This window comes from Balaenoptera physalus (genome assembly GCF_965194825.1).
Source record: "Balaenoptera physalus genome assembly, chromosome: 6".
NCBI lineage: Eukaryota > Metazoa > Chordata > Mammalia > Artiodactyla > Balaenopteridae > Balaenoptera > Balaenoptera physalus.
Genome location: NC_138885.1, coordinates 108,580,548 through 108,608,333, shown reverse-complemented (window position 1 = coordinate 108,608,333; position 27,786 = coordinate 108,580,548). Strand labels below are relative to the sequence as shown.

General features: G+C 39.3%; 2 protein-coding genes across 2 annotated transcripts in view; both read right to left on the bottom strand.

Annotated features, from left to right (window-relative positions):
• Positions 1–21,728, bottom strand: part of LOC309663087 (cyclin-Y-like protein 1) — a 228,838-nt gene extending 207,110 nt beyond the window's left edge. Inside the window, exon 1 of the mRNA XM_082466475.1 lies at positions 21,548–21,728. The gene's annotated coding sequence lies outside the window, so the exon portion shown is untranslated. The remainder of the gene's footprint in view (positions 1–21,547) is intronic.
• LOC309662917 (cyclin-Y-like protein 1) overlaps positions 1–27,786 on the bottom strand; it is a gene marked incomplete at its 5' end in the record, with an annotated part of 76,635 nt that overhangs the window by 12,797 nt on the left and 36,052 nt on the right. The window lies entirely within an intron of this gene.

The following is a 27,786-nucleotide window of genomic DNA, read 5'->3' as shown; positions in this document are numbered from 1 at the left end:
TCTAGTGAGTAGAGGCCAAGGGTGCTGCTATATATCCTATAACACACAGGACGACACCCCACAACAAAGCATTATCTAGCTCAAAATTTCAGTAGTGCTAAGGCACACCCTGTTTTAATATACAATGAATTTAATTTTTTAAATTCTCAATTTCAATTTCTAATACAGTAAATTATCAATATAACCCATATAAACAAATACTCTTTGGGATGCTCAGTAACCTAAGAATTAAGGGTCCTAAGAGAAAAATAAATGATTCACTTCTATATTGTAATAAAAGCACTCTAATAATAAAAGCTTATGCCAGTAACATCTATAGTTATTACCTAACACTAAACTTGATACCTTGTAAATTAATTAGCTGGAATAACAAGATAGGTTTCAAAAGAGCTCACCTGTTCTTGATGTGGTAATATATTGCTAAGGTCATACTGTGGAGGAAAAAAAATACATTGTCATCACTGATTTTTATCATATCAGGCCTGAAGACATTTTTAAAAAGGGGTTAGCAAGGAGGGAAGACCTTCCAGAGGCCCAGTGGCCCCGAAATCCTCGAATTCAGAACAGTACCACATGGGTGCTTTCCCCCTTGTTTTAGGTTCTTCAGCTTTTAGCAAAATTAGGAGACCCAAAATGCTAGATATGCTGTTAGAAGGCATGTTTTGGTTGATTATTATAATATATAAATTATTACATATGTCCCCTGTCATTTGTCCTTCTACCCACAAAACCTTCTGTCCTGTACAAGTTATATCTATATATACACATGCTTAAATTTAAGCCATATAGTAGTTTGTGTGTGGGGGTGTGTGTGTGTGTGTGTGGTTTTTTTGTTAGCCCCTGCATTTCAGTTGATTTAGTTCGCTATCCACCTACCCATCCGTTTTCCATTATTTCCCTAAAAGTAAATAATAAAAGTGCTCTATACCAAAATGATTTCAAATCACTTTTACATAATTATTAGAAAATTTAATAGCAAAATTTTATAGCCACAAAACTGATGATAGGTCTAGCTATCCTGAAATAAGCAGTGCTAATAAGACAGCATAATACTACACAGTATCCTATTAATGACAGGTATTTCCAAATTATTTTAAATAAAGTATTAACGAACAGATAGATACAAGTCCTTAGGTAGTCTTTTTTAAGTTACTATATTCCTAAGTTATTCACAGATGTTGTATATTAGGCAACAAAGGGGTTCTCTGGTTAAGTTATATGCTCCCCTTTGTTCTCAGTGTCTAAAATGAAACTCAAAATAATTGAGGGAAGGCAAATCTGAATTTTAGAATAGGTCTATAGAATCTTAGCACTTGTATAAAGGCCTGTAACACCGTTAGCATCAAAGATGGATACTTCTATAGTGCTTCAAAGTTTCATCTTCAAATTGATTTTAAAATCACAGCATTAGAAGTTTTATGATGGAAAGGACCACTGAACCGTAGATGACATTTAATTAAACAACCCATTTTACAGATAAGGGAACCAAGGCTTAAAACTGACTTACCTAAGGTCCCACTAATTATCAGAAGCAGTTCTCTTTCTCCTGCCCTCTAACCAAATAGTGGCTCCCAAGCTCAGCTGCACACTGGGATCATCTGAGAAGCTTTAAAAACTGCCTGGCTTCTGCTTCAAGATGTTCTGATTTAACCGGCACTGGGTATGACTTGGGCATCAGGACTGTTTTTAAAGAGCCCCAGATGACTGCAGCGTGCAGCAAAGTTTAGGGATGAATGAGTTAGGGTTAAGATCGGAGAATCACTCGGGATGCTTTTGTCCATATAATCATGCTTCACATCATTCCCCATCTTGTCAACAGGTGTGTGTGCGTGGGTGAGAGAGAGACAGACAGACAGACAGACACACAGACACTGTGTCTTGGAGGCGGGGGCAGGCGGGTGGACTTTGTGCATCCAGAAACATATATCTTGAAAAGTTGCATAAGTGATTCTAATAAGGCTCACCTACCCCACTGAGAACAACTACCCCACTGAAAAGTAACCCCATGATAAACATTTTCAAAATCATTCCTAAAAGCCAATTGGCCCTATTAATTTTCTCAGTAAACCTTTATTTCACCAATAATGAATGTGATGAATGATCATTTCTAAAACTTCATGAGAGCAAATTAAAATTTACTGTACTTCCAAAAATTAGACTAGGTCGGGAAAAAAAAGGATGAAACCTTCTTGTCTGAGCAAGGTTAATCTTTTTTTTTTTTTTTTTAATTTTATTTAATTTTACTTAATTTGGGCTGCATGGGGTCTTTGTTACTGCGCGCGGGCTTTCTCTAGTTGCCAAGAGCGGGGGCTGCTCTTTGTCGTGGTGCGCGGCCTTCTCACTGTGGTGGCTTCTCTTGTTGCACGGCACGGGCTCTAGGTGCGTGGGCTTCAGTAGTTGTGGCACACGGGCTCAGTAGTTGTGGCTCGCGGGCTCTATGGCACAGGCTCAGTAGTTGTGGCGCACGGGTTTAATTGCTCTGCGGCATGTGGGATCTTCCCAGACCAGGGCTCGAACCTGTGTCCCCTGCGTTGGCAGGCAGATTCTTAAACCACTACACCACCAGGGAAGTCCCTGAGCAAGGTTTACTTTCAAAGTACTTTTGAATTATATACTGGACATCAGACTCTTTTGAATTCAAAAGAAGCTGCGACTCTAGCCAAAGTAGAGTGGTTTTTGTACCCACAGATTCAGTGTCTTGGCTGAATAAAAACATTCAGTGATTATGTGATAAGTGCCCAAACTCAGGACTTTAGAGATGGGGCTCAATTTTTGCTGAAACATGACTTGACTGCAACTATTATTGTAAGCAAGAGAGGAAAGTTACATTATTATGACTGTGAACTTGCTGTCTTTAATTAAAGTAGAAGTTACTGATAATTTAAATAGCTAAAAAAAAAGCTGGCACATTAAAAACCAATTAAAAATACAATTAGCTTATAAAATTAAGACAACAAATAAAATTAAGGATAAGGACATTAATATTTTCAAATAGCATTTCCCAAACTGTGTTCTGGAAAATCAACATTCATATCCTAAGGAGATGTTAATGTTTCGTGGACAACCGCGAGGGAGGAGGCAAGAAGCTCTGCATCCCGTTTGGTTTTTTTCTCTTAAATAAGCTTGAAAGGTTCATCATTAGGGTGTTTTGAAAGTGCATCTCCAATTGTGGACTATGAGGTGCTCCCAGAAATTAAAGAATGGTTTCCATCATCATGACACTGTTCGTGTCTCCTTAAGTATAAGCCTGACCACAGCCATGTTTCCGAAACCTCACCTCTTTTATTGTTCTCTGCTGTGATTGATACAGTGTGTTGGAGATATATATATATAAACAAAACTTAAATGTGTCTATTAAGTTAAAACCTCAGTTGAACAAATTTCATCTACAAAGAAATTAAGCTTGAGTGTGTATTTCTTAAGACTGGTTTGATATATTCTCCCCCTCTTTGGGGGACAGGAAGGAGAAGTAAAATTTCATACAGAAAGAGTGCAGGAAAAAAAAAAAAGCACAGTGGGATAAATCTGACAAACTCCAATTAAATTTAAATGCAGATTCGCTTTGGTGCCAGCAGGGGACAAGCTGTTCCTTCTTCTAAGAGCAGCTTCCAAAGTAGTGCACGTTGTTTGAGGACTACAACTCATACAGTAATAATTGTCTCTAGAAACAGCCAATCAAAAGCACCTCTCTTTCTCACTGTGTTCAACAATGGCTTAGCAACAGAAACGCGTCAAATAAAGATTTATACTTTTTCTGGGATTTCTTATTTGCTAACTGGCTTTCCCTTCTATCATGCGCTCTAAGATTAAAATGGAAACTGAAAATTCATATTTAGGTCCTTGAAATCAATCTATAGTTGACACCAGTTTTTTAACCTGATCACTGAAAAGGACAATTCAAATGAATGAACTTATGTATGGCTAGGATGCTTTTAGCGATAAGGGGGTCTGTCACTCAGCCCTTGGCAACCTACTTGTACTCACCATTTTACTGTGGTTCTAAGATTAGGCTGGCTGACCGTGCTGTCATCTAGAAATATTGTTGAGCATGAGCTATACTTTTTAGTAAGCTGCCCTGGAGATACCTGAAGGGGAAGGGAAATAGAAGAAAATGTCACAGTAAGTTAAACCTATCAAGTGTGTGTTTTTCCTCGGTTAAAATGTCAAACGATAAAGCATTAAGATTTTTCTTACACTCCATGAACTGCCTGAGTGTGATATCATGTGCAGCTCTATGGGAAACCTCTATACTCTGACTTCCACAGACGAGCTTTGAGAAATGGGTTATAAAATGCTGCCTTGATATAGTACCTATAATCAAACCTGGCAAGCACCTATTATAAATTACCTTTATAATAATGTAAAAAGTTTAGAATAAGATTTCAGGGTTTTTTCCTTAAGCAATGAAATGCAGCTGAGATTTCCTATTTCTATTCATTTACTACAATAAAACGTAATGCTTTATGTAATACCGATGTAGGAGCATTTCACTGCAGTAAATGAACACCAATAATAAATGTATTAGTTCAGGAGACAGTGTGACGAAACAAACGTTTTCCAATCAGAGGCTGGGCATGCCAGGGCTGCTCTATCACTAAAAAGCTGGGGGCCATAAGTCTCTCTGGGCCTCAATTTCCTTATCTGGAGGACAAAAAGGTACTGCTTAAAGATTCTCTCGCATCCAAAAAAAACGGATAAAACAACTCTGAGAATTTAACTTCTCACTTCATGTTTAAGTAAGACTGCCAGTACATTACTCAAGTGAGAACCTCAGAGAATACTTGCCATTCATTTCAAAATTGTACTAATTCTGTTCTACGTGTTATTTGACACTCCTGCCTCACCCATGCTGCTCTCTGCCTGCAATGCCTTTTTCTTCCTCCTGTCCCAGCAAGCTTGACCCCATCTGCCTCTAGGATCCCTTTGCCAGCAGGCACACCACAAAACTTCTCACTTTCTGCACACTCACACATCTAATTTACCAACTGTTCCATGGTCTCAGCTGCTTGCATAGTACCACCCTCTTAAGTAAACAAGCTTCTCCAGGTTAGGAAGATTCTTCTCCTACCTCCAGCTACTGAGCACAGAATCTGGGACAAATTAGGATTCGACAAGTGTTTGAGAAATTATTTAAGATCAGTTACAACTGGAGGTAAATCTTACTAAAGATACAAATTCGTGAGAATTTATCTACAGTGGTGTTGGATAGGTGACAAAGAACTTTTTGAGACCCTCTAGAGAATGAACTATCTTTAAAACACTTTAGAAGTATCCATTTATTTGTGAAGAGCCCATGAACACGGCAATAGTCAAATACTAAAATGGCCTAAACTATGTTAGGACAACTCTGTTCCTTAAAGTAAGGCCAATAACCAAATCCCAATCACTGAAAGCCACTGGAAGGAAGAGTAGCATTCTTTAATACCACAGAATACGAACAATTTTAAAGCTGGGTTTTGGTTTTGGTTTTTGTTTGTTTACTAATTCAGATGAGCCTTCCTTCCTCCTATTAATATAAAATAGTTTTCACCATGCTGTCACACTCTCCCATCAATGTCCTCCACAAATACATGAAAGGTGAGGCAGGGAGAAAATCTAGTTGATGCTTTTTAAAATACAGAGCATTTAAATAAAAATTGCCAGTATCCAATAATCAGAAATATCCAAATGGCATATATAAAACACCATTTTGCTTGTTTCAGATGCTTTATGCAAAGCCACTTATTCCTTATTAACAAAAAGTTCTAGATGTAACATATTTGAAACAGTATCACTATTTGGAAGACTAATTTCTCCTTCAAGCTAGAAATGTTTTAAACTAAAACTCTGATATGGTCCTTAAGCTATTTGGTTAATGTGTAATTTTAGAATCTCAAAAAACAGATACAGCATGAAAAATGAAAATTCACTCATTCAAATACTTTGATTCTAAACGAAGCAGGTTATCTTTTAAGGTCACTACTATTAGGGTATAATATGACATACACTACACGTAATAAAAGTCAATTCTGACCAAAAATCTATATATATGAGGGGAATAAAAATAGTAAGGAAATGTACCAAAATATAGACTAGTTGGTAGAGCTTTGGGTGCTATTTATCCTGTTTTCCTCTATTAAAAACTTTTTTTTCTATTATGAATGTATATTGATTTGTCTTTGGAAATATTACTGCTAAAACATTTAAAATTTTTAATTAGATGTGCTCTATAATCCTATGGGGGCTCATTTAAGTTGTATCAGCAACTTACAGTCTACTGGCTCGATCCTACAAAAGAAACACTTCCACAGGCCTACTCCTGAAACTATTCAAACTTTCCAGCATCTAGTGTTCACTAAAGGATGGCAGAATTGAAGCCTCTGAGCAAAGCCTAGATATGTTAGCTGCCAGCAGATTACTTTCCTCTCATCTTGCTTGAAAATTTAAGATAACTGTCCCTTATGATTAAAGCTTTACCATTGCTGGCTCACAACCTCAATAAACTGCACTGACACACATAAGGGTATAAAATGCAAATACAAAAAAAAAAAAAAAACAAGTAGCAAAAAACACTACTGACAGTTTAATGTTCATAGGTATTATTTCAATTGGTCACTGAAGAAGAGTATTTATCTTCATTCAGCACTAAGGACAAAATACATGGACTTTTACAATCTTTATAAGGGGAAAGGTTGCTTAGTAGACTGCAGGTTTAATGGTGAAGACTAGAAAATAATCATACCTAGGAGGCTAGTAAGTAACAACCCTCAAAGCTTATCATTAAAGGTCAAGTACCTGTTGAAATCCTGCCCCCACCCAATGACTCTTCCCATTGTGCCTACTGCCTCTGATTTTAACCCATTAAAAGAATAAAGCTGGAGAGAGCGAGAGTACGAAGTGCGGCAACCCGAGTCATGGCAGGACAGGCATTTAGAAAGTTTCTTCCCCTCTTTGACCGAGTATTAGTTGAAAGAAGTGCACCCGAAGTTGTAACCAAAGGAGGCATTATGCTTCCAGAAAAATCGCAAGGAAAAGTATTGCAAGCAATGGTAGTAGCTGTTGGATCAGGCTCTAAAGGAAAGGGTGGAGAGATTCAACCAGTTAGTGTGAAAGTTGGAGATAAAGTTCTTCTCCCAGAATATGGAGGCACCAAAGTAGTTCTAGATGACAAGGATTATTTCTTATTTAGAGATGGTGACATTCTTGGACAATATGTCGACTAAAATAAGTCACTATATGAAATGGCATCACGTGAAGCTGCCCGTTCCCCCAATGGCATCACGTGAAGCTGCCACTGAAGTTCTGAAATCTTTCATCCTGTAAATAATTTCCGTGTTTCTTTTATAATAAAGTAATGATATCCAAACTAATGATATTCAGTGTCTCTGAAATTTCGTTTTCTCTGTATTGATTTAAACATTCCCAAATAAAAGTATATAAATGAAAAAAAAAAAAAAAGACAATAAAGCTGAAGTTCACTTTTTTCTTCCCCCTTTTCACAAGTTTTGGATACGTTTATTAAGAATCAATGACTTTCACTGAAAAGTCTGTAATACTCCATCTATGTTGCACATTAATGGACAATATGGTAGGGTGAGTGGTTTGAATAGAATTCATACTCAAGGCCTTAGTAGAAAAGTATAATATTCTAATTATAGGTATAATCAAAAATATTGTCTGAATTAATATCGTTAATTATATTGCATTAAACTTCAAACTCAGAACCTATATTCAAAGAATAAATCTAAGTTTGAGTAGACTGACCACAAATCTATTTCCTCTCCCCCTTCTTTCAGATATCATCTCATTAGAATTAAAGGCATTTTTTAAAAAAGCTATACATAAGACAGGATAAACAGCAGATGATTTTTAATGTTTGAAAGGTGAAAAGACTAGATAAAGGAGTGGTAACTGACATGGCAGAACAGAGGAAGCACAACCTTGGTACCTACAGAGAGTGACTAGGACAGGAACAAGAAAACCAGTTTGTCTTACAGAACCCAAGGCAGGCTCAGAGTTCAGAGGCGTGGTCCCCAAATCCTTGCAGTGAGGCCCATCAGTTAACGAGTTGTCCAAGTGATGCTTCCAATTAGATCTTAAGAGACAGCCAAGGACCATCACACGTTTGAGGGAAGCCCCCAACAAGTAAGAGATCAAAACAGGAAGAAGGAATGGGACTTCCCTGGTGGCGCAGTGGTTAAGAATCCGCCTGCCAATGCAGGGGACACAGGTTCGAGCCCTGGCCCAGAAAGATCCCACATACCACAGAGCAACTGAGCCCATGCGCCACAACTACTGAGCCTGCGCTCTAGAGCCCATGAGCCGCAACTACTGAAGCCCGCACGCCCTAGAGCCTGTGCTCCGCAACAAGAGAAGCCACTGCAATGAGAAGCCCACGCACCCAACAAAGAGTAGGCCCAGCTCACCGCAACCAGAGAAAGCCCACGTGCAGAAACCAAGACCCAATGCAGCCAAAAAATAAATAAATAAAATAAAATATAAGGACGCTTTAAAAAAAAACAAAACAAAACAGGAAGAAGGAATTGATGGGAGTGATAAAAACTCAGGAGCAAATGAAAACTTGAAATTGCATCAGTGAAAAAAAGAATGACAGGATATAAGAGAACTCTATAAATTGAAAATAAGGTAGACAAAACAATATATTCAATAGAAGGATTAGAGCACAGTCAAGGAAATCTCCAGGAAGCAGGACAAAAAGACAAAATGCAAAGCAGGAGGGGAAAAAAGTTAGCGATCTGGTAAGTCTAAGACTTCCAACATCTGAATAATACGAACCTGGAAGAAAAAAACAGAATATCAAAGAAACACACAAAAAAGGTCTATACCAAACCAAATTATGAAATTTCAAAATCCCAGGGAGAGGGAAGGTACTAAAAGGTTCCCGAGAAGGAAGGGATGGGGGAAAATGACTAAAATCGGTCATGTACAATGTACCATACAATGTCAACAGGTTTAAGAGCAACAGTGTAAATGAGAAGATGAGAGGGAAATGTCTTTAGAACGGCAAAAATTAGTTTCAACTGAGAATTCTATACTTTATCAAATAGAAGGAGTTTCAGAGAGGCTAGATCTCTATAAACTTTCTGCCCATGTGCCCTTTTCCCAGGAAAATGTGCTCCAGTAAAACAAGGAAGTATAACAAGACAAGAGGGAAACAGAATCTAGGACATAGGGGATCCAACATAAGAGAGCAGAGTTATGTGAGATCCCAGATGACTTCACACAGATATCCCAGGAAAAGAGGCATAGAGCAGGCCTAGGGGAACACTAGTCTATATGGGAGTAGGAAGACAAAAGATTGGGGCAAAGTGTCTCCAAGAAATAAATGGAACAGATGTGGCTTAGTAGACGGAAAATAGTTTTCATAGGCATGTGACAAATGTTAAAACATTTGGGGAAAAAAATAGCTGTTAGAAAACAGGCAAGTGAATATAGTCAGGAAATTAATTCCACAGAAAAAATGAAGAATGTGAAAGCAGGGAGACCGGGCAGGGAGCTACTTACTGCATTTGGCTGTGTGAGATCACGTTGGCTAGGAAAAGGGGGATTGGGTTATCCTAGAGAAGTGCAGAAGTGCTCCAATTTCATTAATATTTAAGAAAAAGAATGAAGGGTGTACAAGGAGGAGGCACAGTCAGAGAACTCTATGGCTCAGCAATGCACAATATTTGCAGAGTCGTAGTAATGTAAACATTGATTCTGATTTAATAAAAACTGATACATGTTGAGGGAACACAGGGAGGGAAATAACGTCATGGTGGAGCGAAGAAGCTCAGCTTTCACCTGCTATGACAAGAAGTCAATGGACAGTGCTAAAAATTAACTTACCTGTTATACTTTTATTACTTTGGTTAAAAAATAAGATCAAAAAAATAAGGCAAAAGAATTTCAGGCAGATCTTTATACTACAACCGTATTAGTGAAATTTAACGTAAATGTCAGAACCCTTAAAAAATGGGCACTACTAAGTCAAAGACTTTCCTGAATACATTTGATAATTAGGAAAATAGAGATTTAGAAAATCTACAAAAAAGAGGTCCATGCTAACAGTATTGGATCCATCATATTTTTTAGGAATCATGGCAGACATATTTTTAATTCAAACTATTAATTTCTTAACTTTTCAACTGTTTACTTACATGGTTTAAATGGCTGCTCCTCCTCTTTTCCCGCACTAAGAATAAAAAAAATTAACTGATGAATTCTGATACAAATGCCATAGAAAAATAAAAGTAGTCACTAATTATCTGATGGATTACCAATAACACAATGAGATAAAATTCCATTCTATTTTTTAAAATAATTTCCAACAAAATATATAATTTAAATCACCCAGCAAGATGAGTCCGATAAATAAAATCTAAAAACTTAGTTTCACTTTTTTGACCTAATAGATATTCTGTATTAGGTACAAATGAAAGACTCCCCATTTACAAAAGAAAAGGACAAAGCAAATTAGGCGAGGTGAGAAACTTAGCTAATAAAAAAATGTACCTGCTGCATAGCTGAACTACTAGCCAGGAGTATTTTCTAAGTCTTCATTTACACACAGCTTACTTTAATTACCACAATCTACAGATGACGACTCTAAGAACCAGTTTCTGGCCAGGCACTCGTCTCCGAACGCACCAGGATCTCTGGAAGCATCCTGAACCACTTAATGGTAACCTACTCAAATACCTTACTGAAAAAATACACAACTGGAAAGTAACCTATGTTAAACGTAAATTTTAAAATGAGTGTGCTGACCTAAATGAACATATCTACAGCACACAAAACGGTTTTGCTCCAACAAAGGCCAGAAGAATAAAAGCCTGAAGAGGGTCTTAGGCCACACTCTTGTTCACATTGCCTCCTTTAACTCCAGACAGGCATCACAGGCACGGATTCCTTAAGGCTGAAGAGAGAGACAGGCATGGGACAGCTTTTCTTTTACTGTCTCCAGAGCCCCTCTACATGTGAGCAGCTCATGGCTCTGGAAGAAACTGAGAAATAGAGCAATCCTAACCAGAAATGAGTGGCTCAAGTACACACACTAGAAAAATGCAAGTTAGAAACCCCAGGAGCTTCCAGGTTGGTGAGCATGTAGTACCCTTGCAGAGGGCATCAAAGCTCTGTGCCTTGTCCCCATGCCTGGCCCTATGCATCTCTTCCATCTGGCTGTTCCTGAGTTATATCCTTTTATAAAAACCAGTGATCTAACGGAAAAAAACCAAAAGCAAAACAACAACAACAAAAAACCAAACCTCCGTTTTTTATTGTGCTGCATCACTTTAAATATTATGGAATGTTCACTTCTTGTATTCCTGCTCTCGTAATCAACTGAAAAACTTGGTCACGTATGGCTTTTTAGCAAATAAACTAGGATTTAACATAACATTCAGGAAGACAAGCAGGCAAGCAGGAGTGCAAAAAATTCTACGGTTCTGATTCTCATCTTAAAACAAGGAGGACACAGGAAATGTATATGAGTTTCACATGCTGAGGATAATCTTCTGGAAAACCCCATATGGCATGTTGCTCTTATTACCCTGGCACAGCACTACATTAGGATGAGAAAGTTTTGAATAGCTTAAAAGTTCTGAGTAGCATAAATCTGGATGTGAGATAGGCTCGTCTGGTTGAACACTGTGTAAAACAGGGCCAAAATCACAAGGCTCAATTCCCATATATAACAACTGATTTTTCTGATTTGATCAAATGAAAACCTAACTGTGACCTAAACCCTATCATTTGTCTTTAACATATGTGCTCTTCGGAGCAAGGGGAAAAGGACAAAGTAGCATGGAGAAATAGACCACATCTAAATCATGGGGCCAGTTGACTATGTTGATAAAGAGGTGGCAAAATGTATAAACAGATAGTCTAAGTGTTCTCCTCCCTAAAACACTGACAACTAAAGGAAACTGTATCATCAATATATTAAAATAAGACAAGTGAATACATAAAAAAGTGAAACATTTAAACCACTGTAAGAGTTTTTCTAAATACCTCCTATAATACACAAAACAAAAACAGTTTTCACTCTTTTTCTCAGGGAAAAAAAAGCATTGCCTTACCATCTGTTTGAGATTTGCTCGGAAAAATGGTGCTTGCCCCTGGGTGGTCAGAAGGGTTTGGTTCCAAAGCTAAGTCTGTATAGGAAGAAGAGAAAAAGGTGTGGTGATTTAGTTGAGTAGAAAAATACATGATTTTAAAGATAGCTACACATTGATTGAAACCACTTATTAATAGTCTTGAGAAGAGCTTTTAGTAATGACAAAAAGGCAATTTTAGTAAAGGCACAATATAAAAATTCTATTGGGAAACAGCAAAATTGTAGAAACTCTCCATACATGTGGAGTAAAACCATGGCTATGTCTTAGACTTCTTTAACTTGCACCTAAATAATCTATGCCATTTTTAGATGAATCATATATGTGACTCCCCTCCTATTTATCAATTAAAAATTCAGTCACCCTCTTTTAAAGCTGATATTACTAGCACATTCCAGGAACAGTCTCAAGAAGCAAGTTATGCTGTGGCCAACTACTGTCAGATACCAGCTCAATATATCAAATATGCCAAAACGAAGTGAGTTGCTTTTGGCAAATGTTCTTCAGACAATCAAATGGCTAATTCTAACTCCATTCAACAAATGAACTCATTTCATTGGCTGTGGTTTATCTGGGGGCTATTCATCATGGCAGATTTAAGAGGACTACATAAAAGTTCAATGTTCTAATCTAGAGGAACACTTCCATGAGAGTGATTTTTAACTTTGCCCTCTATTTCCAAAGCTAAACTCACTTCTTCATTCCACGCTGCATGATCAATTTGGGGCTTCAATAAGAGTACTTTCTGGAGCAGATCATAGGGCTACTAGAAAAAAATTTTGGCCATACCTACACGAAAAGGTGGGTCTGCCTGTAGCCCACCTTGCACCAAGGTGGGATAGCGTCTTCTATTTAGGCAGAAATACAAAACAAGCACAAGCTACCACATAGGATCGTAAGGTTGTTGTTTCAAACAAACAAACAAACATAAAAGCCCTATGACACTTCCTCAGCAAAGTCCATCTCAAACCATTTAACCAATCTTTTAAGAAACTGGACCAAGATTCAGATAAAGAGTAATGGTTAAGGCAATTATTTCCCAAACCACATAATAACTGATCTGTTTTTGAAAGATGGCTTTGATGGTCAAAGCGAAATACAAATATATCCCTGCCTCTTAGAGAATCCAAAGAATACACACATTGATATATTAAAAACTAATTAGTCTAGTAGTGAATTCTGTCTAACCCAGCATTTCACAAATGTATCTACCTAGAATCCCCTTTTCCCACCCAGAAAGAATTTGGCACGAACAGTAATTTTGGACTTCCCGTTTTAACAGGAATCTGAGCCATCCATTTTAATGTCATTGCCAGCACTAGTAATTTACAGAGCTAAACCAACTGCTTTGTTCTTCATGAAAATTCCTTCACTGAATTTGAAGTTTATAAAGCTGCTTTTGGAGAAAATATTCTATTCAACATTTTTATGTAAAAGACCCATATAATTATTTTAAAGTTTTTTTCTCCTACATATTTGAAAAATTAAGACAATGGGAAAATAAATTATTTCAGCTGTACACAAAATGGCAGGCAGAGACTTTCACAGCTGCCTCTAACCTATAGCTTCCGAAAGAATTCATGACTACTTACCTATACCAAAAAGAAAGTAAATAGACTACATTTGAATCTAAAAAAATAAGCAGAAATGTTTGCAAAGTAGCTGTCTTATTTATCAGTGTCTATGGCATGGTAAAACTTAACAATTTTCAATGGAAGTCCAGGAAAATTAAGTGCCAGAATCAAAGAGAAGCAAGCTTTAACACACACACACACATACACACACACACACACACACACACACACACACACACACACACACACACACACACACACACACACACACACACACACCCGCCAAACCAAGATGTGCTACTACAGATCTAAATACAAAAGTCAAGAAGGCTGGGATAAAAGAAATGACAACATGCAAAAAAAAAAAAAAGTAAACTGAGCCCAAGTGACCAGAAAAAAGCTGGCACTCTCCCTACTCTATCCTAGGGGGTTCAAAGGTAGGCACAGGACCCAGGACCGGCCAATCAATCACAGCTGTCCTGGGACGTCCCAAGAAAAGAGAAAGGCAGAACTGTACTCTAGGATCCTTAGCTAGTCTTGAGCTGCTGGACACTTCCCTTGCTATCATGAGGGGAAAGGCTTTTCAGGAGACATCAACAGAGGAGAGCAGAACTGAGGAGATCATTTAACTCCTGGGTCAAGTAGTGCTTAACTCTGTGATGTTCTTTTACCTTGCAACTGAAGGAGACCTGGTTAATCAGCAGTACTGATGATCACACTAAAGGTGGGGAAAGGTAAAAGTCACTTGCTCATTCCTTTAACAAATATCATGAACAAAAATCTGCATGAGACAAAACGATGCTCTGTTTAAAAATTACACACAACCATTCACAATCATTAACACACAATGATTCACAACCGTTACTTTTAGTTGCTTTTCTTATACGTTAAAAAAAGCTCTAATTAGTGTACAATTTATGTCTTCTTGTTACTAACAAGCGCTCTCCACCCCACTGTTGCATATTTATTGTTTAATGAATACACACTGGCCCATCAAGTGTTATTCCTATACTGGACTTAGCCAATCCCCTATTGCTGGGGATTGGTGCTTACAAAGTTCTATTCTTAAAATATTATGAGGAAAATCTTCATGTACATAGTTTTTTAAAATAATGGTTTTATCTCCTTAGCAAAGATCTTCGGAAGTGGAATGACTAAGCCAAAAGGTTAGATCACTTTCACGGCTCCATGTACAATGTTAAATTGCTTCCTAAAGAAGATGGGGGGCACATTAGGGTATAATGCTACCAATCATGACATTTTGAGTTCCTACCCTTGCTTTGGATACTTGAAAAAAAAAAAAAAATTCCTACTGATATGAATGAGGAACCTCACTGTAGATCTAATTTGTATTTCTTTTGATTACACAGTTTGACCATTTTCCCACAGTTATCAGTGTTATTTCCACTTTGGTGAGTTGGCCTATCATTTGAATGTACTGTAAACATCAGGGCCCTACTGCTGTCAGTTTGCATGAGGTTTTCAGAAAATATTAATCTTTTGTTTATAGCCTATATAACTAACAATTTTCTATATAACTTGCACTTTTTGCTAATGAAAAATACCACATCACTATCTTATAGAATGGACATGTGAGCCATTAGACAGTAAACTCATACATACACACAATATTTCTGCACTTCCCATGAACTATCTTCCCAAGAGCCTAAGGAGACTATGATAAAACCTACCACACTCTTCACTATCACAAAGGTAAGACTGCCAACTATTAAGCAAAGCTTTACTACCCACCATCCCTCTCATCCCTCTCCCCACCACATGCACACACAGTAATTTAGAGACTTCAGGGAATTACTGTGCATTCAGGAAATTACATGGATTCTTCCGAAAGTTATTTCTTTAGAAACCTCTAAGAATGTTTTACCCAGGAGAAATATTCTTGAGCTCATGATTAGGGGTTATGATTAAAACTGTATTTTAAGACCCATCATTTTTGTATTATCAATTTAAATTGCAACTTATTTGACAGCATGATAGGTCGATGTAGAAAAAGTATGATTAAAGAAAAATTAAACTCGGTCTTAATGTAAACATTCCTCAGAGGAAACCTGTAAAACACCACCGACACTGAATACTGTTTTTCCTCCAATCTAAGATTCTACCAGTTGTTAAGATCCATCTCAATTGCAGTTGTTAAAAGTGTGAAAACATAGGCAACTTAGAACAAATGAAATGCATTACTGAAGGCTAAAAGTGTTAAAACTATGCTATCAAACTGTCGATAAATGATTTGTCCTTGTTAAAATATTAGAGGGAGAGGGAAGTGACCAAGAAAGCATCTGACAGAAGCAGCATATTTCAGAAAGCGATTAATATCGACATATTGATTTCAATATATTCCAAATAAACAGGAGATGTCAGCAGTTTCTGGGCCAACTGCTGAGCACCAGTTTACTTAACGGTAACCACTGCATTTACTGAACTGCCCTAGCATCCCTATACTGTGCAGTGTATTAGTTTTATGGCTCATAATACAAACATTACAATCTTTACAATTACCATGTAAACTGATGATTTCATCTCTGAGTCCACACTTTCCACCGCAGTCAGGGAGTTCCTGCCAGCCAGCCCTGAGCTGGGCTGCCTCACCAGCGGGTACACAGCAGGCTCCTGCACCTGCCAGGCTACTGCTCACCCAAGCCTTGATCCTGCTTTCCTAGCTTCTGACAATCCTGGCTTCCAAACTTCCCAGCTCTGGTTTCCAACTGCTTCTGTACCTGCCTCTACCCTGGTTCTCAGTTTTGCCTTATTTTAATCCTCAATCAGTGTTACAGTGATCATGACTGAGAGGTGACACATAGGTAAGTACACCTGGCTTTATATATTTCTAAAGAGTACTTTACTCAGTTTCTTGGACTTTTAAGAACCTTTCTGGGTTGCAAGTTACCTTCATTTCATTTCACATTACGCAGTGTTACTGTTTTAACTCTTAAGTTTTATTACTTTCATACACTAAAACAACAACAACAAAAAAGGCTGAGAAAAAAGGTAGTATTCCAAAGAAGCTCACATAATGTCAACAATAAATTCTGTTCCTATATGCCATGCATTTGGAATTTACAGTCCTACTCTCTATCAATACTCATTTTTAAAACCTTGGACAACTCAATTTATACCTAAGAGAAGAATTCCTACACTACCTAACTCAGAACATGGTGAGAATCAAATGACATGCAAGAGCAATCTATATACTACAGCCTATTTTAGACCCTTATTAATATCGCTTTTTTGTTCAAGCCACTGTTGGCTCTCACCTGAGCTACCGCACCAGCCTCCTAACTGGTCTCCCTCTCTGCTTCCTTCCACCCTTACAGTCTATTCTCACACAGTAGCTGGTCTGATCTCCCTCCACCCTCTCTACCCCCCTTCCCTTTTTCTAAGAATTAACATCATTCCCCTGCATATAATCCTTCAATAGTTTCCCATTACAATTAGACTAAAATTCATATTTTTTGGTCAAGGCCCACTAGGCATACAAGGTCTTAATCCCCCATATTCCTCCTGGCATTCATTCACTCAGCTGCAGCCACCCATCTTTCTGTCCTTGGCACGCATCAAGCATATTCCCTTCTTAGGAACTGCACAGAAGCCTCTTCTCCCACAGCCTCACATGGCTCTCTTAGGACTGCTCATGGGTCGCTTAAGGAGAGAAGCTGTCTTTAACCACCCCTTGTAAAACTGTCCTCCTCCCCAGCCCATTACCTTCATTTTCTTTCTTACTGTTCTCACTACCTGATGTTATTCTTGTGTCGTCAGCCCCCAGGCACCTCTAGAAAGTAAGGACCTGAGTTAGGATACGGGTTTTGTCTTGTCTAACCACTGTTTGTCCTGCCTCTGGAATGGTGCCTAATAATCATGTTTCAGTGTACCCAAAACCAGTTAAGGTTCTCCCAATTTTCCCACATCATCTAAGATTTCTTCTATTGCTGTCTTTTGATGTGTCTGTCACCTAAGACCAGAGTTAATTTCAGATCTCTTAGAGTAGTAGTTTAGTTACTCAGAATCAAAGACACAAGACAGGTTACCAAGAACCACGAAAACCTAAAAGAGGAAATCTAATGTTCAGTGAAAAATCAATGGTAACTTTAATTTGGGAAAAGAACATTTAATGTTAAAATACCTTTACTACAAAGTGACTCACCCTAGGAATTTAATTAAGTCATAAGACAAAGTGTACAATCAGAATGCTATAGGGAAGTATCAATATAATGCATCAGTTTTTATCTGTGTCCCCTGAATAAAGCATTATAATGGGATTATAAAAGATGCTCAACCATAAAGGCTGGGTAAATGAATTATGCTCCAACCATTCGATGGCACAGTAAACAGTTGGTAAAAGGCAGGCTGTAGAGCTATGCACAGTTGCATGGAAAGACATCACCCTGGAGCACTCTCTAGGTGTCAGCACAGTTCCAGGAGCTTCATGTTGTTACTTTTCTTTATAACACAAAGTTACAAAGTGGCACATAAAGAACAATCCCATCTTTGTAAAATAAACACAATGTTATGTTTATATGCATACAAAAGGTTCAGGAAGAATCAACACCAAAATATTAATAAAAATTCTGGATATTCTGAGTGTGAGTGAAGGACTTTTCTGTGTTTTCTCAATCTTTCACATCAAATGTTCATTAATACTGTCACCAAAAAAAGGAAAGATCTGTTGCTCAGAGGTTTTTCCACATCATATTGCCAATTCCTTCCCTACCCACTCTTCAGGGGGATGGGAGGTAGGGGTCACTTGAGAGAGCACCTTTCACCAGAGAATTAGCAAAGCTCCTAAGGTCAGAACATAAAGGCTGTATGAAAAGTTGATGAATAAAAATAAAATCAGATAATAGGACCGTAGCATCTTCTTTTCTATTATGACACTACCATCAGTTATATTAGATATACTGTTAAAGACAAAGTAGTAAAAAATTCTTTTGAGTCTATCTGAAATCTATACTACGTTCTTAGGAGTTACTTTATTGAGATGGCTTGAAGAAATCATGTTCTTCTCCAATGTTTCTGAAGAACAAGACAGAGCATCATTTATGTACGATTTTCTCTAAGTAACCAAATAATTCTTCACTGTAGAAAAGCCAAAATGTTTTATATCTGAGTAGGTATTTCTCAGTTTCCAGGGAAACTGATACAAAATTGTCTGAAATAAAGACATGAAGAGCAAACTTCCAATGTGCCTGTACTTTATATTTGGTGTTCTGACCTTGTTTCTATGGAAACTTAATTAATAGGCAAATGCTGAAATTGAGGTTTCTCTTATCACTTTATCGAATGCCCCCCCAAAAAAGACAAATTGAAATGAAATTTTAACAATCATGTTAAACATAAAAAGGTAAATTCTGTACTCATGAACTCTATTTTTCCAGTTCCTGATTTAGCACTCCTTCCTTATCATACATAGTCGTATGCTAAATGCTTAGTACCTTACCTGCCCGCTTACCAGCTTCCCCTAATGTCCCTCTGTCCAGGGCATTCTCGGCTTCAATTGGATTTCACCAGAACAAACTCTTTAAATTATATCAACGTGTTTACCTGACTGATAAATTTAGGCTATTTCATGACTTCTACCTTTATTCATATCCATTGCAATGTATGTACAGACAGAGAATGGAGAGGTAAATGTTGCTTCTGAGTTGTGTACAATAAACTGGAATGGCAATAATCAAAACTGGAGTATGCTGAGATAGGCCTAACTTATGGATAAATTATAAAATATAAGGTGCACTCTAAACACTTTCTTCAGCAACCCAAGAACTGAATTTGGCATATCTACCACCTCCCAAGTCTGTCTCTTTTGTTCAGTAGCTGTGTTACACAGTCATTTCAGATCTCTAAGTCTTGGCTTCTTCATCGGCAACAGAGGGAGAATATATACGGGCCTTATTTGTAGATGGAAGGGCCGAGTGAAATACACAAGAAAATGCATTGTAAATCTTAAAAGAATTCTATAAAGGTCCAATTTTCGTCTCTCCTCCTACACTAGACAACTACTAACTGTTTTTAAAAATCATTTAGAGGCTTACCTTATAGCAACAAGCAGAGCAGTTTTCACAAGTACTTACATGCTTTGTGTTTAAAGCTACAATTAATTCACATAATTTGTTCATTCTTTCACAATATCTAACGATTCTGAAAAGGGAGTACTTTCCACTTACAAAGCCACGTCCATCATAAGGGTGAATCCACAGGCTTAATTATTCTAACTTTTAAAGAAATTAAATAAACCCAACTAAAATTTAAATAGAAGAGCTGTAAGACATTTCGTCTATGAAATAATGAAATAATCTCTGGCATTTAAATGAAACAAATGGGCCAGTGGGGCTTTAACATCTTTATGATACAATGTTTTATACTTCAAAGAACAGTCTTTATTAAAGTGCCACTATGCTACCCAGAAATTTTTTTTTTTTTTAACCTAGAGCCATCCCTTTCCAAAATTCTAGAGGCAAAAATCAAAACATTTCCTCTCTTCTCTCTCTCCTCTCCTCCCCGACAACACCCACCCCCAGCCATTTAGTCTTCAGAACTTTTACCTGAACATTCTTAAAGTTAAATAGTATTCTACTTGGGTGGGGGGGCGGAGGAGGAGGGAGCCATGGAGACATTTTTCTGCAGGATGGATGTGGTATGTTAACTCCCAAACCTTTATATTACAAATTACAATCTGAATTTGTTTTTTCTCCTTTGAAACTTCTGTCCAGCAGTCTCAGGAACCACCTCACCCCTCCCTTAGAACAGGCAACGTGCAAAAGAAGTCGGTTAAGGCTGTGCAACTGAAGACATACTTGTGTCAAAGTGGGAATTTAAAAGTAATCAGAACTCCATGGGGTCTCCTTTGGTAAAGAAAAAAAACCCAACAACTATTCTCTGCAGCCGTGGCAGTAACGTTTCACACCGTTCACAGTTATTTTAAGCCCCTCTCCCACCATTTTCTTTCCTATCGTGTTCAAATTATAGTTAGAAGGGATAAAGTAGCTTCTATCAGGGCGACTGAAAACATGAAAATCCAAAGAATTTTAGTTAAGAACACCACACTGACTCTGTCCATCTCTATATTGAATTTAAATGACAAATCCTCTAATGTTTGTCTTAATTGTCTCGAATATCAACTACCTTAACAAATAGAAGTCTATCATCAGGCCCTTACCTAGTTCCTTCGCTTAGGTACCATCTGGATAGGGAGACGGGATGGATACGCCAAAGTTAGAGTATTTAAGTTTGCATTAAGAAAAGAGAGAATACACCAGAAAGTCTCTGCTAAGTCCCACGAGATGTTAAATAGAACCACGAACAGGAAGGGCCGCGGATTGGAGGGTCTCAGGCCGGGCTGGGAAATGGGAACGGGGGAAAGAATTGGGCATTCGGGTAGGGAAGAGGGAAGGAGACTGGCCGGACGCGACTGGTAAAGAATAAGGGGTGGGGACGCCAAGCAGAGCCAGCCTTCGTCCCCGGTGCCCAGCCCTGGGAGAGCCAACTCCGGGCAAGAAGGAGCCCTAGGCGGCGTCTCCCTCCCGGGGGACCCTGGGGGCGGCGGAGGCCAGAGGTAAGCCCGAGAGCAGACGGCGCCGACCCCGCGAGGGGCGAGGCGCGTCAGCCGCTTCTTACCTTCGGGCATCTCCCGGTCGCTGATGTGCTGCAGGTGGTGGCCTTCGCCACCTGCGAAATCCAACTCGGCGGGTTCCACGGTAGCCGCCGCCGGAGCTACTGCCACCGCGTTCCCGGCCGCCGCCTTGTAGACCTCAGACTCGCAGTCCGGCTCCGCTGACCCCCTGCGCCGGCCCGACTTGGGGCTGGCATTGGGGGACAGGCAACAACACAGCGAGTTCCCCATGGGGCGCCTTCACTCCTCACCGCCGCCGCCTCCGCTCGTCCCCCGACTCCGCCGAGCTCAGAAGCCGCCCCCTCCCCCAACAATGGCGCGGCGGGCACTGGCAGCCCCGGGCTATGCCGGGGCTGTGCCGCACATGCAGACGCGACTTCGCCCGCCGCTCTCCTGTCCGCCCAGCCGCCGGGGCCCGGGCAGGGGTACGGCCCCGGCCGCACCCCCGCCCAGCCGCTGGGCCCCGGGCAGGGGTCCGGCCCCGGCCGCACCCCCGCCGCCGCCTCCCCGGAACCAACTAGTCTGTGAGGGCGGTGACCAGACCCGCTTATTTAAAAGGGCTGGGAACCAGACAAGTGCTGAGACGCGCAGGCACTGAGGGAGAGAGCGCAGCCGGAGCTCCTCCTCCTTCCGCCACCGCCTCCCGACTGAAAGTAGCTAGCCCGGCCGGCCCTTGCCTACCGGAATGTGTCCTTCGGTTACCTGGTTACGACGGACCAATCACGACCAGAGTTCCCTCCACGCGCCCTCCTCAGAGCGCAGGCATGTGACTCACAATGCCCCGCCCCCGCCCGCGGCTGCCCCGCCCCCCGAGCGGCGCGCCCCAGACTCTGGTTTCCATTCATCTCTCGCGCTCCGAGCTTTCCGGTCCTGCGGGAAGCGCCGCGGGACTTTGTTAATCGAAGCCGTCCTGAGTCAGTGGGCTCTGTAGAAAGCCCCTGTTCGTAAAATACCAGTTCAGTTAGCAACTCGGTTTCACCGGGTCCACAGTTGACTCATTTGATGTATTGCTCAACGAACTTAGTTTCACCCCAATTTTTGACCGTTTTTTATAACTGAATGCTCCTCCTGTCTTGCCTTCCAAAGAGTGTTAGTTTCCGCCTACAGTTTAACCATAGCAACCCCCGGGGCCCTGGTCCTACTCTCAATAAAGAGCTGTGGCTGTGTCTTGAATGAGACTCGAGGACACGTCACCCCTTCACTTCCTCATCAGTAAATTAGGGACCGAACTCCTCCCTCCCACCTCTGAGGCGCTGGGATTCAGCAACTCGCTTTTCTCGCCTGTTGCTCTCTTCCACGGCAGGAGTTTCCAGGTTTCCCTACTTTAGCCAACAACAACGCATAAAGCACGATTTTCTCATACAAACTTGAGAGTCACAAAGTGAAGTACCACGGTCTTGATTTGATGAAGATGATAACGATAGTTAACATTTGGCAAACACTATGCGCCCGCCCCCGTTCCAAGTGAGGTACTCATTTAACCCTCGGGAACAAAATCCTCAGAAACCTTCATTTTACAGATTTTACAGACGTTAAGTCACGTTCCCAAGGTCACATGATTGCTCAGGGGTGTGGCCAGGATTTGATCCCCGATTGTGTGGATCCCCAAAGGCACCTTATTGTGATCATCAGAAAATAAAGGTCGAAGTCAAATTTGGTTGGAAGTGGCATAGTGTATCAGGATTTTCTTTTTTTAAGGAGGAACAATTTTTTGATGTGGATTTTAAAATACTTTCCCTTCATTCAACATTGATTAGTCCCTCCTACATGCCAGGCACCCGTGTGTGAAAAATAGTCCTGCCCTCAGTGACCTCAGGCACGGTGAGAAAACAAAGGCTTAGAAAGCCCAATAGTCTGAGGTCACACTGCTGCAAAGTACTTAAACCTGAAATTCAAACCTAGATCTATTAACCCCAAGTAGATGCTGGGGTAAAGAGCTTGGTTTTCTTCCCAGAAACATGAGAGCCATTGAATGTTGTGAAGTTAAGGCGTCACTATCAGGTGGTTTGTAGTGAGGTCACGCTTGAGAATAAGTAGGACTGATGGAAGCAACAAAACCCATTAAGAGACTTTATATTCATCTAAGAGAGGAGTGAGGGCTCAAACTAAAGGCAATGGCAGAGATTGGAGTGGAGGGAAAGGATCTGAGGTCATTTGGGAGGTAGAATAGAAGTGCTCAGTGACTAGATATGGAGCGGGAAGGGGAAAAGAGAAGCAAAAATGGCTGCTAGGGTTCTGGCTTAGGGAACTATGTAGAGTGTGGTTACTTTTTCTTAGATAGTGCAGGAAAAGGAAGAGGTTTGGGAAGGAAGATCATTTTGGGGTTCTGTTAAGCGGAACATGGAAATGGAGCTCTCTGGTTGAAAGTAAGCCTCTGCAGGCTAAATCCATTTTGTGATATCCCAACTTATGTTTTCAAAAATAACACATTAAATCAATTTAAAAATGTGATTGGGGAAATTCCCTAATGTTGACTGCTAAGAATATCACATTTTTCATGGAGCAACTTGGAATCTATGGTTTTAGTAAATGAGGCATCCTATGTAAAATAAAACTGGTAAATGAGAGCTCTACCCACCACCAGAGCCTCCCATCAAGCCTCTTAGATAGCCTCAACCACCAGAGGGCAGACAGCAGAAGCAAGAAAAACTACAATCCTGCAGCCTGTGGACCAAGAAACACAGTTAGAGAAAGATAGACAAGATGAAAAGGCAGAGGGCTAGGTACCAGATGAAGGAACAAGAAAAAAACCCAGAAAAATAACTAAATGAAATGGAGATAGGCAACCTTCCAGAGAAAGAATTCAGAATAATGATAGTGAAGATGATCCAGGACCTCGGAATAAGAATGGAGGCAAAGATTGAGAAGATGCAAGAAATGATTCACAAAGACCTAGAAGAATTAAAGAACAAACAAACAGAGATGACCAATACAATAACTGAAATGAAAACTACACTAGAAGGAATCAATAGCAGAATAACTGAGGCAGAAGAACAGATAAGTGACCTGGAAGACAGAATGGTGGAATTCACTGCTGCAGAACAGGATAAAGAAAAAAGAATGAAAAGAAATGAAGACAGCCTAAGAGACCTCTGGGACAACATGAAACGCAACAACATTCGCATTATACGGGTCCCAGAAGGAGAAGAGAGAGAGAAAGGACCCGAGAAAATATTTGAAGAGATTATAGTCGAAAACTTCCATAACATGGGAAAGGAAATAGCCACCCAAGTCCAGGAAGCGCAGAGAGTCCCATACAGGAGAAACCCAAGGAGAAACACGCCGAGACACATAGTAATCAAATTGGCAAAAATTAAAGACAAAGAAAAATTATTGAAAGCAGCAAGGGAAAAACGACAAATAACATACCAGGGAACTCCCATAAGGTTAACAGCTGATTTCTCAGCAGAAACTCTACAAGCCAGAAGAGAATGGCATGACATATTTAAAGTGATGAAAGGGAAGACGGAAGACCCTACAATCAAGATTACTCTACCTGGCAAGAATCTCATTCAGATTCGATGGAGAAATCAAAAGCTTTACAGACAAGCAAAAGCTAAGAGAATTCAGCACCACCAAACCAGCTCTGCAACAAATGCTAAAGGAACTTCGTTAAGTGGGAAACACAAGAGAAGAAAAGGACCTACAAAAACAAACCCAGAACAATTAAGAAAATAGTAATAGGAACATACATATCGATAATTACCTTAAACGTGAATGGATTAAATGCTCCAACCAAAAGACACAGGCTCGCTGAATGGATACAAAAACAAGACCCATCTACATGCTGTCTACAAGAGACCCACTTCAGACCTAGGGACACATAAAGACTGAAAGTGAGGGGATGAACAAGATATTCCATGCAAATGGAAATCAAAAGAAAGCTGGAGTAGCAATTCTCATATCAGACAAAATAGACTTCAAAATAAAGAATGTTACAAGAGGCAAGGAAGGACACTACATAATGATCAAGGGATCAATCCAAGAAGATGCATCCAACATAGGAGCACCTCAATATAAAGGCAACTGCTAACAGCTATAAAAGAGGAAATCGACAGTAACACAATTAATAGTGGGGGACTTTAACACCTCACTTACACCAATGAACAGATCATCCAAACAGAAAATTAATAAGGAAACAGAAGCTTTAAATGACACAATAAACCAGATAGATTTAATGGATATTCATAGGACATTCCATCCAAAAACAGCAGATTACACTTTCTTCTCAAGTGCGCACGGAACATTCTCCAGGATAGATCATATCTTGGGACACAAATCAAGCCTCAGTAAATTTAAGAAAATTGAAATCATATCAAGCATCTTTTCTGACCACAACGCTATGAGATTAGAAATGAATTACAGGGAAAAAAACGTAAAAAACACAAACACATGGAGGCTAAACAATACGTTACTAAATAACCAAGAGATCACTGAAGAAATCAAAGAGGAAATCAAAAAATACCTAGAGACAAATGACAATGAAAACACGATGATCCAAAACCTATGGGATGCAGCAAAAGCAGTTCTAAGAGGGAAGGTTGTAGCTATACAAGCCTACCTCAAGAAACAAGAAAAATCTCAAATAAACAGTCTAACCTTACACCTAAAGAACTAGAGAAAGAAGAAAAAACAAAACCCAAAGTTAGCAGAAGGAAAGAAATCATAAAGATCAGAGCAGAAATAAATGAAATAGAAACAAAGAAAACAATAGCAAAGATCAATAAAACTAAAAGCTGGTTCTTTGAGAAGATAAACAAAATTGATAAGCCATTAGCCAGACTCATCAAGAAAAAGAGGGAGAGGACTCAAATCAATAAAATTAGAAATGAAAAACGAGAAGTTAACAACAGACACCACAGAAATACAAAGCATCCGAAGAGACTACTACAAGCAACTCTATGCCAATAAAAGGGACAACCTGGAAGAAATGGGCAAATTCTTAGAAAAGTATAACCTTCCAAGAATGAATCAGGAAGAAATAGAAAATATGAACAGACCAATCACAAGTAATTTAATTGAAACTGTGATTTAAAATCGGCCAACAAACAAAAGTCCAGGACCAGATGGCTTCACAGGTGAATTCTATCAAACATTTAGAGAAGAGCTAACACCCATCCTTCTCAAACTCTTCCAAAAAACTGCAGAGGAAGGAACACTCACTCATTCTATGAGGCCACCATCACCCTGACACCAAAACCAGACAAAGATGCTACAAAAAAAGAAAATTAGAGGCCAATATCTCTGATGAATATAGATGCAAAAATCCTCAACAAAATACTAGCGAACAGAATCCAACAACACATTAAAAGGATCATACACCATGATCAAGTGGGATTTATCCCAGGGATGCAAGGATTCTTCAATATACGCAAATCAATCAATGTGATACACCATATTAACAAGCTGAAGAATAAAAACCACATGATCATCTCAATAGATATAGAAAAATCTTTTGACAAAATTCAACATCCATGTATGATAAAAACTCTCCAGAAAGTAGGCACAGTGGGAAGCGACCTCAACATAATAGAGGTCATATATGACAAATCCACAGCAAACATCATTCTCAATGGTGAGAAACTGAAACCATTTCCACTAAGATCAGGAATGAGACAAGGATGTCCACTCTCACCACTATTATTCAACATAGTTTTGGAAGTTCCTAGCCATGGCAATCAGAGAAGAAAAAGAAATAAAAGGAATACAAATTGGAAAAGAAGAAGTAAAACTGTCACTCTTTGCAGATGACATGATACTATACATAGAGAATCCTAAAGATGCCACCAGAAAACTACTAGAGCTCATCAATGAATTTGGTAAAGTTGCAGGATACAAAATTAATGCACAGAAATCTCTTGCATTCCTATACACTAATGATGAAAAATCTGAAAGAGAAAGTATGGAAACACTGCCATTTACCATTGCAACAAAAAGAATAAAATACCTAGGAATAAACCTACCTAGGGAGACAAAAGACCTGTATGCAGAAAACTATAAGACACTAATGAAAGAAATTAAAGATGATACAAACAGATGGAGAGATATACCATGTTCTTGGATTGGAAGAATCAATATTGTGAAAATGACCATACTACCCAAAGCAATCTACAGATTCAATGCAATCCCTATCAGATTACCAATGGCATTTTTTACAGAACTAGAACAAAAAATCTTAAAGTCTGTATGGAGACACAAAAGACCCCAAGTAGCCAAAGCAGTCTTGAGGGGAAAAAAATGGAGCTAGAGGAATCAGACTCCCTGACTTCAGACTATACTACTACAAAGCTACAGTAATCAAGACAATAGGGTACTGGCACAAAAAGAGAAATATAGATCAATGGAACAGGACAGAAAGCCCAGAGATAAACCCACACACCTATGGTCAACTAATCTATGACAAAGGAGGCAGGATATACAATGGAGAAAAGACAGCCTCTTCAATAAGTGGTGCTGGGAAAACTGGACAGCTACATGTAAAAGAATGAAA